Raw genomic sequence first — 15,370 nt, 5'->3', positions numbered from 1 at the left:
CAACATTATTTTTTTTTAATTTTTTTAATGTTTATTTATTTTTGAGAGAGAGAGAGAGAGACTGTGAGTGTGAGTGAGTGGGGGAGGGGCAGAAAGAGAGGGAGACACAGAATCTGAAGCAAGCTCCAGGCTCTGAGCTGTTAGCACAGAGCCCAATATGGGGCTCCAGCTCACGAACCGTGAAATCATGACCTGAGCAGAAGTTGGATGCTTAACCAACTGAGACACCCAGGCGCCCCAATATTCTTTTTTTTTAAACATACCCTTTTTTTTTTAATGTTCATTTATTTTTGAGAGAGAGAGAACGTGAGCGGGTGAGGGGCAGAGAGAGAGGAAGACTTCTCTCTCTGTCAGCATGGAGCCTGACATGGGGCTTGAACTCACAAGCCGGGAGATCACAACCTGAGCCGAAGTCAGATGCTTAACCGATTGAACCATCCAGGCACCCCTCTCACTCAGTATTCTTTAGATGAAGTTCATCCTGTGTGTGTGTAGCTGAAGTTCAGTTTTATTGCTCTGGAGTCAGATGATTCCACAATTTAGATTTCATTCTGCTGTCAACAGACATTTAGGTTGTTAGTTAGGTTATTATTTTTTTTCTGCTACAAATATTCTTTAAATTTTTCTGTACATGTATGAATATCTCTTAGATATCAACCTAGGAATGGATTTGCAGGGAGATAGAGGATATATATATATATTCAGATCTAGGAGATGAATCTAAAGATTTTTCTAAAGTGTTTGTATTATATTCATATTTTATAATGTGGTGAACATGAAGGATGTATTTTGATGAAATAGGGATCATATGGCTGAAAACATGCCCGGTTTTAAATTTTGAGAAATCTAAATGTATATAATTAATTAATTAATTTGTTTGTCAGCTGTGCTGACAGCTCAGAGCCTGGAGCCTGCTTCAGATTCTGTGTCTGCCTTTCCCTCTGCCCTCTCCAGGTCGTGCTCTGTCTATGTCTGTCTCTCTCAAAGTTAAACAAACATTTTAAAAAGCATTAAAACAAATATGGAACACTTCACAAATTTGTGTGTCATCCTTGCGCAGGGACCATGCTAATCTTCTCTGCATTGTTCCAATTTTAGTCTATGTGCTGCCGAAGCGAGCACTATAATTAATTTATTTTTAAAAACAACTAGAATAATGTATTTTTTAGTTTTCTTTTGGTCCCAGCATTTCCAATAGTGATGGGTTTTCTTGTTCTTTGTATACTATGAAAAGTGACTCATAGACTTGAAATCTTGAAAAACTTGCAGAGTTTTAGTTCATTTGACATCCAAATTTTTTTTCTTTCTTCTGTACTATTATTTCTTGATTATGTGTAACATATTGCAGGCAATGAATTGTATCTAAAGAATTTTGTATACAGAAGAGTAGTATTAGTGGTGAACATAGGATTGATATCTCTGTGGCAATTTTAATTGGCTTCTAATCCCAAATTAGCATTTAGAGGCTAAATGTGTTTCTCACCATGTGTTTTAAAACATAGGCATCTTGTGTAATATGGTTTGAGAATGCTATTTCAGCCTCAGTTACTACCTTAAGTATTTGCACAGTGTTTGGAAAGTATTTTAATGTATTGCAGGGGCTAATTACTCAGTTTTCATCAAATTCCATTACTAATCCAATGTAGGTCCAGATGCAAAAGTTGAGTTGAAGTTTGTAAGTGAGTTTGGGAAAGAAAGCATCACTTCATATCTTTCTTTATTTCATGTTCAGTTTTACTTTAATCTAGTTGAGAGTGATGGTGTAATTTGATTACCACTCTTGACTTCTGGTTCTTTCAATCATTATTTCTATAACTTTGGGTAAACTTTTGACTTTATTGAGTCTTTGTTTCTTTATCTTTTAAGTGCGGGAGTGGGACTAAGCTCATCTCTTTTAGAGCTAATTTTTGTGTGTATGTTCTGTATATTAATGTGGGATATTAGATGTGTTTTTAATAAAGCATTGTTCAAATAGACCTCCCTGGTTTTCTTTCTTTTGCCTTGCATGTGGAAGGAAATATTTCAGAGAGAGAATAACTATACTCCACTTGCCAGAGTTTCATAACTGGTGCTAAATGAACCAAGGAAGAGCAAGATCTGCTAAATCATGGCATTGAACTTGGTGTTCTAGGCATTATAATTTCTGATGAATGGTGTCTCCTGAGACTTCTGTAAAATGATACATTCTGACATCCAGTGACCTTTTAAACTAATATTTCTATTATGTAATTCAGTTGCTTCTGTTTCCTGGAGATAATAACATTAGTTTGTACTGAGGTAGATAATGATTGTGTTAGCAATTTCCTTTGTGGTAAGTGTTTTTAAAGTAATTTAGTTTGAAGGAAGAATCGTTTATACAAATAAAATCCAGAGGAACTCACCCGTAGTGTACTATGATTAAAAAAAAAAAAAAAGGAAAAAGAAAAAAGAAAAAAAAGAGGTAGTCAGTGACTTCTGGGACAATATTTTTGAGACTCAAGGTAAATAGTCTCATTGATTGATTTTTAGGAAAGCTTGTTGCCAACTATAACTCTTTTTAAAACACATACACATACAATATTACGGTGAAGGGACAAGACTGTGGAATCAGACCTAGTGCTATTTCTGTCATGAGTGAGTAAGGAATATTAGACACCTGGATTTTGTTTTATCCATAAAACAAAAGTAATACTTCATAAGAGTACATAGTAAATACTAAGTGAGGTGATAACGAGAAGCTTACACTGCAGTACTTGGCATACAGTGGTGCTCGGTAAATAATAGCGATTTTTTTTTCCCCTTCATGGATGCTGTAAGGTCTTAAATGGCTTCTAAGTTATTGAAGACAGTTTAAGTTATGTCAGTCAACTTTTACCATTAAGTGTAGTTATTTTATTCTGATTGTTAGAGTACTGTTATATCTGTTAAGTCTTGTTTTACCAAAGTAGTTGATTGCTCAGAACACCTAGTCTCTGTTTATGGCTGATAACAGTTTGCTGTGGGTAGAATGATGAGGATGGGGTGAATGGTTGACCTTTAGTCCTAGATTTTCATCTAAAATATTTACAGTTACAGCACAACAAGGTTATGCTAAGAAGAAAGAAAAGCATTTGTTTCCTTCTACAGTCCGTGTCTTTTCTTTGACCATGCACAACTTCCACCCACCTTTCCCCCATGCCCCCTCTTGTACACGGACTTCATCGTTGCCCACAGATCAACATTTCTGCCATGGTGTCCTGGACTGCAGAACCTTCCTTCCCCTCCCCCCCTTCCCTCCCCTCCCCTCCCCTCCCCTCCCCTCCCCTCCCCTTCCCTTCCCTTCCCTTCCCTTCCCTTCCCTTCCCTTCCCTTCCCTTCCCTTCCCACCTCCTTGAAGTGCTTGTACTGTGCTTCTTGTCTTGTTTCTTTGTCTCACCTTGTTCTCTTTCTCACCTCCTTGCTACTTAGCATAGATGCCTCGAATTGTAATATGTCCTTTTATGTGTGTCTTAAGTCTATACCTGGATTATGTGTAGAGGCAGTCTTGCTTATTTTTTTGTGTGTTTCTGATGAAACTTACAGAGTCCTTCGCACAGCAGATTTGTAGTGGATGTTTGTTGGTGTTGTTGTTCATACTCCTGCTGATATTGTTTAAAAAAAAAATGAAACGCTGACCCTAGATGTATGGTACTTTGGGTAACTAAGGTATTCTAGGTTTGACTAATTTGAAGTCAGACTTGGTTCTTTGAGCTAAATGGTTGATTCATTCCCATTTATATACTTGTTGTTCTGCCCATCCATCCAAATAATTTATTTAATACTTTTATTACAAAGCATGTGCTAGGAGCCATGGGAAATAGAAAAAAAATCAATTGGTAAGGGATGATTACACTAATTACTGTTATTGCCATTCCTAAATAATTGTTTTGTATCTTCAAATAACTTCAAAAGACTGGCAAATCAGGATTTATTTATGTTTCTAAGTTAAAGTAAATTTTTTAATATAATGTATTACTTTTTATGATTGCTTGCTTTAAAAAATATGGCATTTTCATTTAACTGATAAAGGCTGATACTTGTGGCATCAGTTAGAATTTTAATCCTAATATAAAAATGTTATTGAAGCAAGAGAGTACTGCAATATTCCTGAAGACCAAATATTCAAATTTAAATAATAGCAATGTAGGCTTGCTTTTAAGTAACTTGACTAAAATTTAAAGATGGAGTTGAAACAAGATTTGAACAACTAATATTAAATATGTATGATGTGTGCTAACCTGTTTTTGGTACTATTCTCATTTATTTTGTCTACCTCATCGTGCTAGTTTTTGTTGGGCCACTTTATCTTACCCACTGTAAACGGTATAAAAAAACATGAAGAAATCTGCTGTTGAGAAAGAAAACTTGATTAATAATGTGAACACAAATTGGCTTTTTATAAAAAATTAGTTTAATGGAAGGGTTTGATAAAAGCTTTAAAACACGTGTGTTTGATTTTCATTTTCATGGAGATAAGTGAAAAAATTACTTTCATTGAATTACAGCAAGAGATTATGTAACCACAAAACAGGTAGAAGCAAATATGAATGTATGGATACAAAAAGGAACTAATCTGAAACTGTAGAATTGAAAAATGTTGTCACTGACAGTAAAGTATAACTACAGACAGGATAAAAATCTAGAAAATACACTGTTAGAATTTTTGAGCTGGAAGATATGATCGAGGAATCTATGGATTCCACCAAAATAAAAAATAGATAAAAATTGAAAAGCATAAAAATATTGCTGAGACTAAAGGGTAGGTTGAGAAGGGCCATCATGACTAAAAGTATCTAAAACATCTTAGGCACATGCTGTCTTCAATTTTTTATCTCCTTGTCACATTAAAAATAACTTATTAAGATGAGATTATACAAGTATACTTGAAAACGTTCTTATGTAAAAATTCAAAATTAGGTAAGGACATACTGAGTTGAAATGTGCAAGTACCTCTTTACTCATTTTAGTCATTCACAGTTCCCACCCTGTCGATACCATCATCCATGTGGTGTGTATCCTTCCAGGCCTTTATTTTTGTGTAAATTTTTCATATCATTACACACCTTTTTAAAAGAATTCACAGTTAAAATTGTGTCTCTTTGTAATTGTGTCTCAAGAATAGATGACTGGAGATGGAAATAGTATGGCATGTAAATTTTAGATTTTGATAGGTACTGACAATGTTGTTCTCCAACAAAATTGCACCTTTTTATGTTCCCACCAATATTGTATGAGAATGGCAATTTCCCCATATTCTCACGTAACCGGATGTTATAAAGCTGTTAAATTTGTAATTTCATGGGAAGAATATCCTGATTTTTATTTGCATCTCTTAATTTATTAGTGATGTTTGACATCTTTTCAAGTTTTTAGGCTTATTTTTATTTCTTCTGTTAATTGAATGTTTTACCTATCTTTCCTCGGAGTTGTTTTTTATAATACTATATACTATGTAATAGTTATATACTATAACTAACCTTTCCTCTGTTGCATGTGGTATAAATGTTTTCTTCTCATCCATTCACCATTCAGCTTTGTTATATTTCCACTCTGTAGACATTTTACCTTTAGTGTTGTAGAGTTGAGTTTTTAGAACTCTTAAGGCTTAAAATTTGGTATTCATCCTCAAAATTAACCTTACATAAAGGTGGGCATCGTTTCATCAAATATAGTTTTAAATATCTAAGTTATCCATTAAGAAGAGTGAAGGAAGCTTAAATAAAGCTTTAGTTTCTATCTCTTATGTAAGAATGCCATTTCTGTCTCCCCTACTGCTGTGCCCGTGTTAAAGTTTAGATTTCAGAAGAGCATCAGGAAGTGTGAATCTCTGCTGAGCTCATGGCACTTGGCCTGTAACTTGCTCTTGTCTCAGGGTCAAAAGCCCATGAAAGTTGCTTGTCAGGGCTTTGATTAATTATGCAAGAGTGATGGGACTGAAGAAGGAATAGGTGTGTTTTGAACTTTTGATTTCTCTTGTTACCAGACCGATCTGACCTAAAACTGAGCTACCTTTCTCTTTCTGTCTTTCTGTGTAGTGAGACATGATAGGAAATGGAATAAATAAAAGTCAAGAGAAATGGCACGAAGAAAGTAAAAGTGAAAAATTAAAAAAGAAGTTACATTTCGTAGTCTGGTATCTCGGTCACTGGGGCAGTTGGTTCCGTGTATCTGCAGGGAGCTCCATTTCCAGGAGCTCTTGTGCAGTGTCAGGACCAAGTTCTACTTAATCGGAAGCAGTGAGAACTTGCGGCATACCTGGGTACTGTCTTTCTGTAGTCGTGTGTGTATGAAACACCATGTTTTTCAAGTTAGTTTCTATTTTGAATACCTTTCTGAGCTGGGAGTTTAATTTTTATATATGTACAAATATATGTATGTATATATGTATGAATTTGTTTTCTCTGTTACCTCGCTTTTAATGGTGTGCAAGTTGTGTATGTGTGTGCAATTGCTGGATAAAAGAAAATGTATATGTTACTCAGGTTGGCAAAATAATGCTCCCCACCCCTCTCACAGATGTCCATGCCCTAATCCACAGAACCTTTGAATATATTATTTTGTAGACCAAAAGGGATTTGGCAGACATGATTTAGGTTATCAACATAGGGGTGGGAAGATTAGCCTGGACTGTCTGGGTGCACATGAGTCCTGAAAAATGGGGTGCCTTTTCTGACTGAATCAGAGCTGGGATAGAAGAAGAAAGAGATGGGAAGTGTGAGAAGGTCTGGAGCTGTCCTTGCTTGGCTTTGACAGTGATTCATATATATATATTTAAAAAAAATTTTTTTTTATTTTTGAGAGACAGAGAGGGACAGACTGTGAGTGGGGGAGGGGCAGAGAGGGAGGGGGAGACATAGAATCTGAAGCAGGCTCCAGGCACCAAGCTGTCTGCACAGAGCTCTACGTGGCGGTCGAACTCATAACCTGAGAGATCATGACCTGAGCTGAAAAGTTGGATGCTTAACCAACTGAGCCACCCAGGCACCCCTTTATATATTTGTTCTTTGAACTTTATTGATAGAAATGTTTAAAGCTCTGAATTTTTCCCTGATCAGTGCTTTCAAAATATCTCATGTGTTTTAATTTTAATATTTTTAAAGGTATTTTTTTCTTTCAGTTTATATTCACGTTTTCATCCAAGAGTTGCTTAAAACAAATATTTTTTTTAATCCAAGTAGAAGGGGCTTTTACAAAAATGATCAAATAATTTCTAGTTTTATTTCATTGAGATCAGAAAGTATTGCTTTCTAATATTTTTGTTTTGTAGAACGTACTGATATTTTCCTTGTGAACTAAAATGGGATTAATTTTTGTGATGTTCCATATGCATTTGAGAAGAAGGTTTATATTCTATTTTCAGCATATAAAGTTTAATATACATCCCTAAAATCTACCTTATTAATTCCATGTTTAGGCTTAAATTTTTTTTTTTTTTTGTTCACTTGATCTGTCTTGTACTGACTCCTATTAATAGTTTGCTTTCTCTATGTGTCCTGATATCTCTGAAATTTTGCTTTACAAAGATGAATACTGTGCTATTTGCTACGCGGATATTTATATTTATTATATCTTCATTGTAGTTTTGGCTTTAAAGATTAAAAACTGTCCCTCTTTTTTTACATTTAATGGTTTCTGTTTTGCATTCTGTTTTGTTTGATATCTGTGTTACCATCCCTGCTCACCTATTGTTTCAATTTTCCTGATATGTTTTTGCTTATCCCTTTATATTTGGGTTTGTTGACTAATTTTCTTTTAAGTATCTACCTTGTTTATAGTGCATAGTTAGGTTCCATTTTATGAGCCACACTAAAAAGTCTTTTCCTTTAAATAGTTTAAGTGCGCTCAGAGTTAGTAAAAAGACTGCTGTATTTGGTCTTAATTCCATCATGTTATTTCATATGATAATTATTATACATGTTATGGTTTATTTGCTGGGTTTCTTTTTTCTGTAAGAGTTTTTTCTTTTTTTATTTTCTTTTTTTAATTTTTTTAATGTTTATTTATTTTTGAGACAGGGAGAGACAGAGCATGAACGGGGGAGGGTCAGAGAGAGAGGGAGACACAGAATCTGAAACAGGCTCCAGGCTCTGAGCTGTCAGCCCAGAGCCCGACGCGGGGCTCGAACTCACGGACCGCGAGATCATGACCTGAGCCGAAGTCGGACGCTCAACCGACTGAGCCACCCAGGCGCCCCTTTTTTTTTCTAATTTCTTTGAATTTTCTTAGAAGGTTTTATTTTTGTTTTAGTAGTCACATTGAACTTATGCCTTATTAATGCCTTTATTCCCAATTTTAAACTTTATCCATTTGATATCTGGTTTGGTAATTGTTAACAGTATACTTTCTACCTGATGGTTTTCCTCCTTACCCCATTGTTTTATCATCATTATTTATACTTTGTGAGAACATTCAGATCATAATATATCACATAGAACATAAAACATATTGTATCCCCATGCTTAATTGTCTTTATATCTTACATCTACAAATGAAGACATATATGTACACTTAGTTTTTTGCTTAACTTTCCTAATCACTAATTAGTTGGATTAAGTTCGTCTTCTAATATATTCTTCAAGGACCTGTAGACAGAGAATTTTTTGAGTTCTTACATGTTCAAAACTGTTTTTAATAGTGTTAATACTCAAAGGCAGCTTGGCTGGATATCCATCCTAGGGTTTCCCTTGTTTCCTGGAGATTTATGAAAATGCTGCTCCAGTGGTATGTTATTTCATATCTTGTTTTTGATAAATCTGTTGCCAGTCTAATTCTTTTTCTTTTGTACATTATTTGAATTTTTTTCCTGGAGACCCTGAGACTTTTTCCTTTATCTTTAATGTCCACTAATTTTTAATTGGATATATTTCTGAATTGATCATTTGCAGGTCCTTTCCCGCTGGTGTCCAGTGGGCCCTTTCAGTGTGTAGATTCAGGTCTTTCATTTTTGAAAACCTTGAATTGGAGTATCAACTATTAATGCTATCCCATTGTACAACAATATCCTTTGGGAACTCCATTTATACATTCTTTGGGTTTTCTTTTGCCTGTTTTACATTTCAGTCCCTTTCTCTCTGATCCATCTTACTTTTTTCTCTATTTCATTTTATTTACTTTTCTCTTGTTTTTCCGATACCTCTTTTGTATTTTCATTCAAATCTATTTTCCTTTTAGCATTTTGCAATTTAGTTTCCACTTGTGGTATGATTTTGTATTCTTCTTCCATTTTTTTTGTGGATTCAGTTAATCCTTGTTTTATCTCCTCCTTTTTTCTTGTCATGCATTTTTTTCCCTCATTTTCAATTTCTGTTTCATCTACCTAAAGCTTGGCCTGTGGTATTTATTTACGCTGTGAATGTTATGTTAAAGTTTCAGTCTGTCTTGCCAACTTGTGGAGAGGGGTGAAATTCTCATCAGTTGAATTGTTTGGGGTCTCAATTTGAATTTTCTTTTGATAGTTGCTTTTCTGTTGGGTTCTTTTCAGTGAGTTGGGATGGTTCTGACATTACTAGTTCAAGAGCCACCCTCTTTTGTCACTGTAGGCAAAATATTGTTTGTTTCCTGAGTGATATGTCTCTTAAGTTTTAAATTTGTTTTTGTCTTCTGGGATTCTAAATACCCTCCTCCCCCCTCCCACCATGCTTCTTTATCTTTCTATGTACAGTTTCCAAGGAAACCTTTCCTTCTGTTTTAACTCTCTTGCTCCAACATGAGACTTTTCCGACATTGCCTTGTCATGTCCTTGTTCTTGGCAGGCTCTTATCTAACTGCTGACTTTGCAGTATTTTTGTGCAGAGGACCAACTTTCTAGCAGTGATTTTAAGACACATTTAGGCCTGCCATTAGCTCTCCTCTTCTTTCTTTGAGTGTAATTTCTCCTGAACTGCTCTTGGTCCCCATGAGCTTGATGGCTGGAGCACCACTGAGAGCTTGCTGGGACTTAATGTTTAGTTTTGTACTTAAGAGTGATTTGAGGTTGAGAGGTTCTTATCTTCTAGTTATGTTGGAGTCATGAGTTTGTGTAGTTTTACTTGTTCTTCCTCCTCCTCTTCTTCTTCTTCTTCCTCTTCCTCCTTCTCTTCCTCCTCCTCCTTTTCCTTCTCTTCTTCTTTTCCTTCTTCTCCTCCTCCTTCTCATCCTCCTCCTCACCAGAATATGTTGGGACTTTGAGATTTAAACCATTGCCTCTGCTTCGGCTACTCAGAATCTTCTCTATCCATTGATACCACCCAATATCCTATAGCAACTTAAGTGTTTCTTAGTTTTGCTTATTATGAAACTCGGATATTGAATATACATGAAAACCTTCCAAACAGGAAGAAGATATTTTAACTAAACTTATACACCATAGACTTTATCAAACACATAGACTGAGCATGTTAGAAAAAAAAGTGGATTCTGAGGTCTTACCAAGGTCTTACTAATGTAAAAATCAATGGGTTTTTGTCTTTCTGTTATTAATGTTTAGAGTCCCTAATGTGTTTTGTGAGACTAAATTATAAAACAATGATCTTCTTTTTAAGTGTGATGCATCATTGACTGCTGTCTTTTTGCTAAGATTGTTTGAGACAACTATGGATGTTTAGTAGTCCAAGGGCACGTTGAAGTTTCATGTGGAATAGTTACATGGGAATTTGCTGAAGCAATTACTCTGCTGTTTAATGACAAGTAATTATCCACATCACTTCCCAAGCTATACATCTCTCTCTTGCCCTTCAGCATTACGAACATCCCACCCATTGGCATGCACATTTATTCTGCACAGTATCCAGCTGTTACCTACTCTGAGATGTAACACACCTCTAATTTATGTAACTAAATGTAAGCCTTGCTTCCTGGGGCTTATAAAATCTAAAACCTTATTTTTCCTTATAACTGATTTTTTATATTCTTCAAACTTTGTAATGTTTTTAGAACCTGTGGCCCCTGAAATCGTTTTTGTACCACTAAGGAGCAAGAAGGGACTGTAACTTTCCTGCTGGAGTAAACTGAGTCATCTGTAAATTCATTCCTCGTTAACATTCTCTGGGGTCCTATTCATTTCTAGCTGCGATAGATTTCATTGTAACATGTCATAATTGTGGTAATATTGTTTAAATTATTTTTCCTGAATTGTATCAATTCTTGTGGCTTCTTTAATATTTCTTCCTAACTTGCAGCAGTGTTGAAAAGAACTCCAGCTGTATTGACAGTTTTCAAACTAACTTTGAAGAGCTTATAGGAGAGTACTCCGAGAGAGCTGTTCCATTCGTGCTGTTTTTAAAAATCATACAAGTTCCCTGAGTAAGATTGGATCATTGTACTTTCATTAGTTCTGTTATGACTGAGAGGTCATGAAGTGGGCTACTGCAGTTAGCTTTTATATTCTCCAGCCTAGCAATGAAAAGATGGAAAAATGAGCAGATCTTGTGCTTCATAAGGCTCTATCCCCATACTTATTTCTGTGTGTTATATGTTACTATATACCTCCTCTCCCCAAACAGGTGATCATGTATGTAGTTTAACTCCCATTTCCATACTGAAGATAGGAACTTTTTCATATGTAGATATTTGGAGAGTTCAGAATTTTTCATCTTATATGCTACATGTTTTTCTGTTTCCATTTCTGACCACAAGCCATTTGTGGCTCTCTTATTTCTACCTCTGCATTTATCTTGGATAAACCAGAGGATCAGATGGTAGCATTTATGTCATCGAGATACTAGAAGATTACTTTGTAGCTTCTAATATGCCTCTGAAAATAGTAAAAAATACTTTTCTATTCAGAATCATTGTACTGGTGAGCTGAATTTTCCAACTTTTATTTAGCTGTTGTTAATTCTTTTATTTTGTATTCTGTGCCAGATGACATGAAAGATTTGGTTCAGTCTTCGGGTATCTAATGAGGTAGATGGATACATGAATAACTACTATATCTGGCAGGAACAGTTGTGATAGATACGTATAGCACTGGGAGTGGAGAATATGCTAACACAGTCATAGAAATTACTTGTTTACGATGACACATTTATGCAAACTACATTATGATTTACTATAAGTTGAGTGGAAACTCAGATAAAGCAGGTTAAATGAGTCATTCTATTCAGATAATATATTCTCTTACATAGATTTTAAGAATTAGTATCTTGAATTAAACTTTTCTCTATATTCGTTATGTTTTCTGACTTGAGTTTAAGGGATGTTTACTTCTTCAAAACCAAGATATACAATGTTTTATTTATTTAAAATTTTTTTTAATGTTTGTTTTTGAGAGAGAGAGAGAAGAGAGAAAGAGAGAGAGAGAGAGAAAACCAGAAGGGAAGGGGTAGAGAGAGACACAGAATCTGAAGTGGGCTCCAGGCCCCAAGCTGACAACAGTGAGTCTGACGTGGGCCTCGAACTCACAAACTGCGAGATCATGACCCGAGCCAAAGTCAGATGCTATACTGACCTAGCTACCCAGGTGCCCCAAGATATACAATGTTTATTCTATATCTTATTGTACAGAAGCCCATTTGCCTTATAAATAGCTATAAAAGACTGTCATTTATATAATTATTGAAATTTAAGGGTTTGGGTAGTACATATCTAATTTCATCTAAGCAATGAAATCATACACTATGTTTGTATATAACTTTGGGTTATTGAAGAAGAAAAGGTTTATAAGCAATTCTCTTTCAAAACCTAGTGTTGGAATTTTCTAATTCGTCAATCTACAATGTGAGATAATTTTTGATAGATGCTTTTTCATGTTCTGTGTTTCTGTATATGTCATACGTTACATATCTACATGCATTTTCTGAATGCTCAAAATATTTCTTTTATTTTCCATCACTTAGTTACATTGACTTTGGTAGCTGAATTGATTATATTGTTTCTCTATAGTTAGAAAAGTCTTTGTTGGTTCTTACATCTATATCATCTAAAATAATTAGTTTTGAATTTTGAGGTAGTAAAATGAAGCTTGAATTATAGAAAGTAAAATATACATCTAAAAATTATACATGAATAAGTTTGGTGCATGGATAGTTGAATATTATAATTCCTATTTTTATTGTGTTTTCCAAATAGCAACTGCATAGAGAGAAAAAAGATATCTTAAAGCAAAGAGGAAGAAAATGCTCCATAGCACAAGATAAATTAATAGAAGATGATACCTGCTATAGTCACATATTGTATGCCTCTTTTTGGAGTCTTTCTTAGGGCTACTTAAGAGTTTGAAATAGTGATCCATCTCAAGTTTTCCTTACTATGTGAAGAACAACTACACCTATGACCAGAATATTGAGATTTAAATAGATCATTTTAAACCACGTCTCTAGTAAATGTGAAGGGCTTTTTAAATAGGAGAAGAAATACATTGCAAAAAGGTAATGTTTAAAATCTAACATCATTGTGAACCCATAATGTTTACCATTACCCTGCCAATTTAGAAGGATTAAAGAATTGCAAATTTAACAATTTAGGTACAAGGGAGCACCCTTTAGAACTTTTCTGAATCACTTTACTTAATAAGACAATAATCTGTTGTTGTCTATGTATATTTGTTATTATTTAGGCTGTTGCATTTAATGTTAATATTAACTGATTTAAATATTTATACTAGTTCTTTTTCCATATATACAAGAGAGTGGTAATTTTCCTCATTTTCAACACTGTGAATGTTGTTACCATACCTAATTTCAGTTTTCAAGAGAGCAATTTGGAATCAGACATTTGAAGATGAATACTTGAAATGTCATACTCATAAAAAAAATAGAAAAACATTCTCCTCTGTAGAACTGTGACTACCTCTTCACACCTAAGAAAGTTAATTCTGTAATATTTTCTAATATCTGGCTCACAATTATCCCCCAAATATCTTTTATATAATGTTTTTCTGGTACTAAAACCGAAGTTAATAGGGTTGCTATATCTATGTCTCATACATATATTTTTTAAGTTTATTTATTTATTTTGAGAGTGACAGAGCTTGCAAGTAGGGTAGGGGCAGAGAGAAAGAGAGGGAGAGAGAGAATCCCAAGTCGGCCTTGCACTGTCAGCACAGAGCCCGACGTGGGGCTTCATCCCACAACAGCGAGATCATGACCTGAGCTGAAACCAAGAGTCGGATGCTTAACTGACTGAGCTAGGTGCCCCTCTCAAACATCTTCTTAAATAAAATCTAGTGCTTTCTGTTTGGTAGCTGTGACTATGATAAAAAGCAGTGGTTCTCTCCCAGGGAATACCCTCTCTCTCTTAAAAAAAAAAATAGGTTGGGAGCACTTCCCACAAAAGCAGAGTGGCAAATAGTGTGGAAGCACTTCTTTTGCCTCCATTCTTGATTCAAGTGGTATTAACAGTGGAGGAAACAATGATGTCCAGCTCCTTTCTTTTTCTCCCCATTTCACCTTTTGCTCTCCTCCCCCTCTGCACTTTACCCTTAGACTTGTGCTCTTCCAGAATCAAGAGGCAGGATTCTTAACGTGGAATGAATACCGCTAAGAGGATTTCTGAATCAGGCTATGTAGGAGATAACTGAAAATTGAGCTGTTTTGAAACTTGCACAATCATGGGGGAGATTACATGTTGACAATTTTGGAATTACTGCAACTTTGATGAATACAATGAAAAGAGATTTTAATTCTAATCTTTTGTCTTCATTAAAAATTTTTTCTGTGGTTTCAAGAAAATTAAAAACACTTTCATTAAATTTATCAACTGTTTGCTAAACTTTTTTTAGTTTTGTTTTGTTTTTTTTGCAGTCTCATTCTTACCTATGGATAATTGATACTCTTAATTGAAGAATGATGAAGAACTAATTGGTTTCAAAATACCTAAAATATAAAACTCTATTAAGTATAATATTCTTCATATCGTTATACATCTTAAAGTAACAGGAAGTAAGGAGAGAAGATACTTACTCTGGCTTGGCCTCAGAAATTTTATGAAATAGAACTTTTAAAAAAAGTTCTGTACATAATTTACACACAGGATATTTTAGTCTATGGGACTTCAAGCAATAATAAATTATAAATCATGCTGTGGCTCATAATTCAGTTATAGGCAAAACCATAATATAGTTTAACTTAAAATTGCAGCAGACTATTACTGCAGTAAAATTTCACAAGAGGTTCAACCTCTTTAATAAATAAATGCAGAGGAATCAATGGTGAGATGCTATTTTGATCTACCACCTAGATAATGCTAAACAGTAATATCAAGTGTGAGCAGGGTTTCCAGGTAATAGGAGAAGTTATATCCTCATGGTGGGCATGGAAAATTCAACGTGTTTGGATAGTAATTAGATGATATGTATTAAGATTTGCATTGATTCAGTAATTACATGTCAAGGAGTTTTTGTTAAATAACCAATGATAATAAATACCTGAAATATTTACTAATGAAGGAATTATAA

General features: G+C 34.7%; 1 protein-coding gene and 1 non-coding gene across 2 annotated transcripts in view; one reads left to right on the top strand and one right to left on the bottom strand.

The window, feature by feature from the left end:
- IMMP2L (inner mitochondrial membrane peptidase subunit 2) overlaps nucleotides 1–15,370 on the top strand; it is an 878,078-nt gene that overhangs the window by 209,706 nt on the left and 653,002 nt on the right. The gene's annotated exons all lie outside the window — the stretch shown is intronic.
- On the bottom strand, nucleotides 1,016–1,122 carry LOC124525304 (U6 spliceosomal RNA). Its single transcript, XR_006965488.1, has one exon. It is a non-coding gene; the product is annotated as a U6 spliceosomal RNA (small nuclear RNA).

Source organism: Lynx rufus, unplaced genomic scaffold (genome assembly GCF_022079265.1).
Source record: "Lynx rufus isolate CCGP_SWC_20201006 ecotype Redwood Valley unplaced genomic scaffold, mLynRuf1.p SCAF_4, whole genome shotgun sequence".
Taxonomy (NCBI): domain Eukaryota; kingdom Metazoa; phylum Chordata; class Mammalia; order Carnivora; family Felidae; genus Lynx; species Lynx rufus.
Note: the sequence above shows the minus strand (reverse complement) of the source record. Positions and strands in the feature narration are given on the sequence as shown.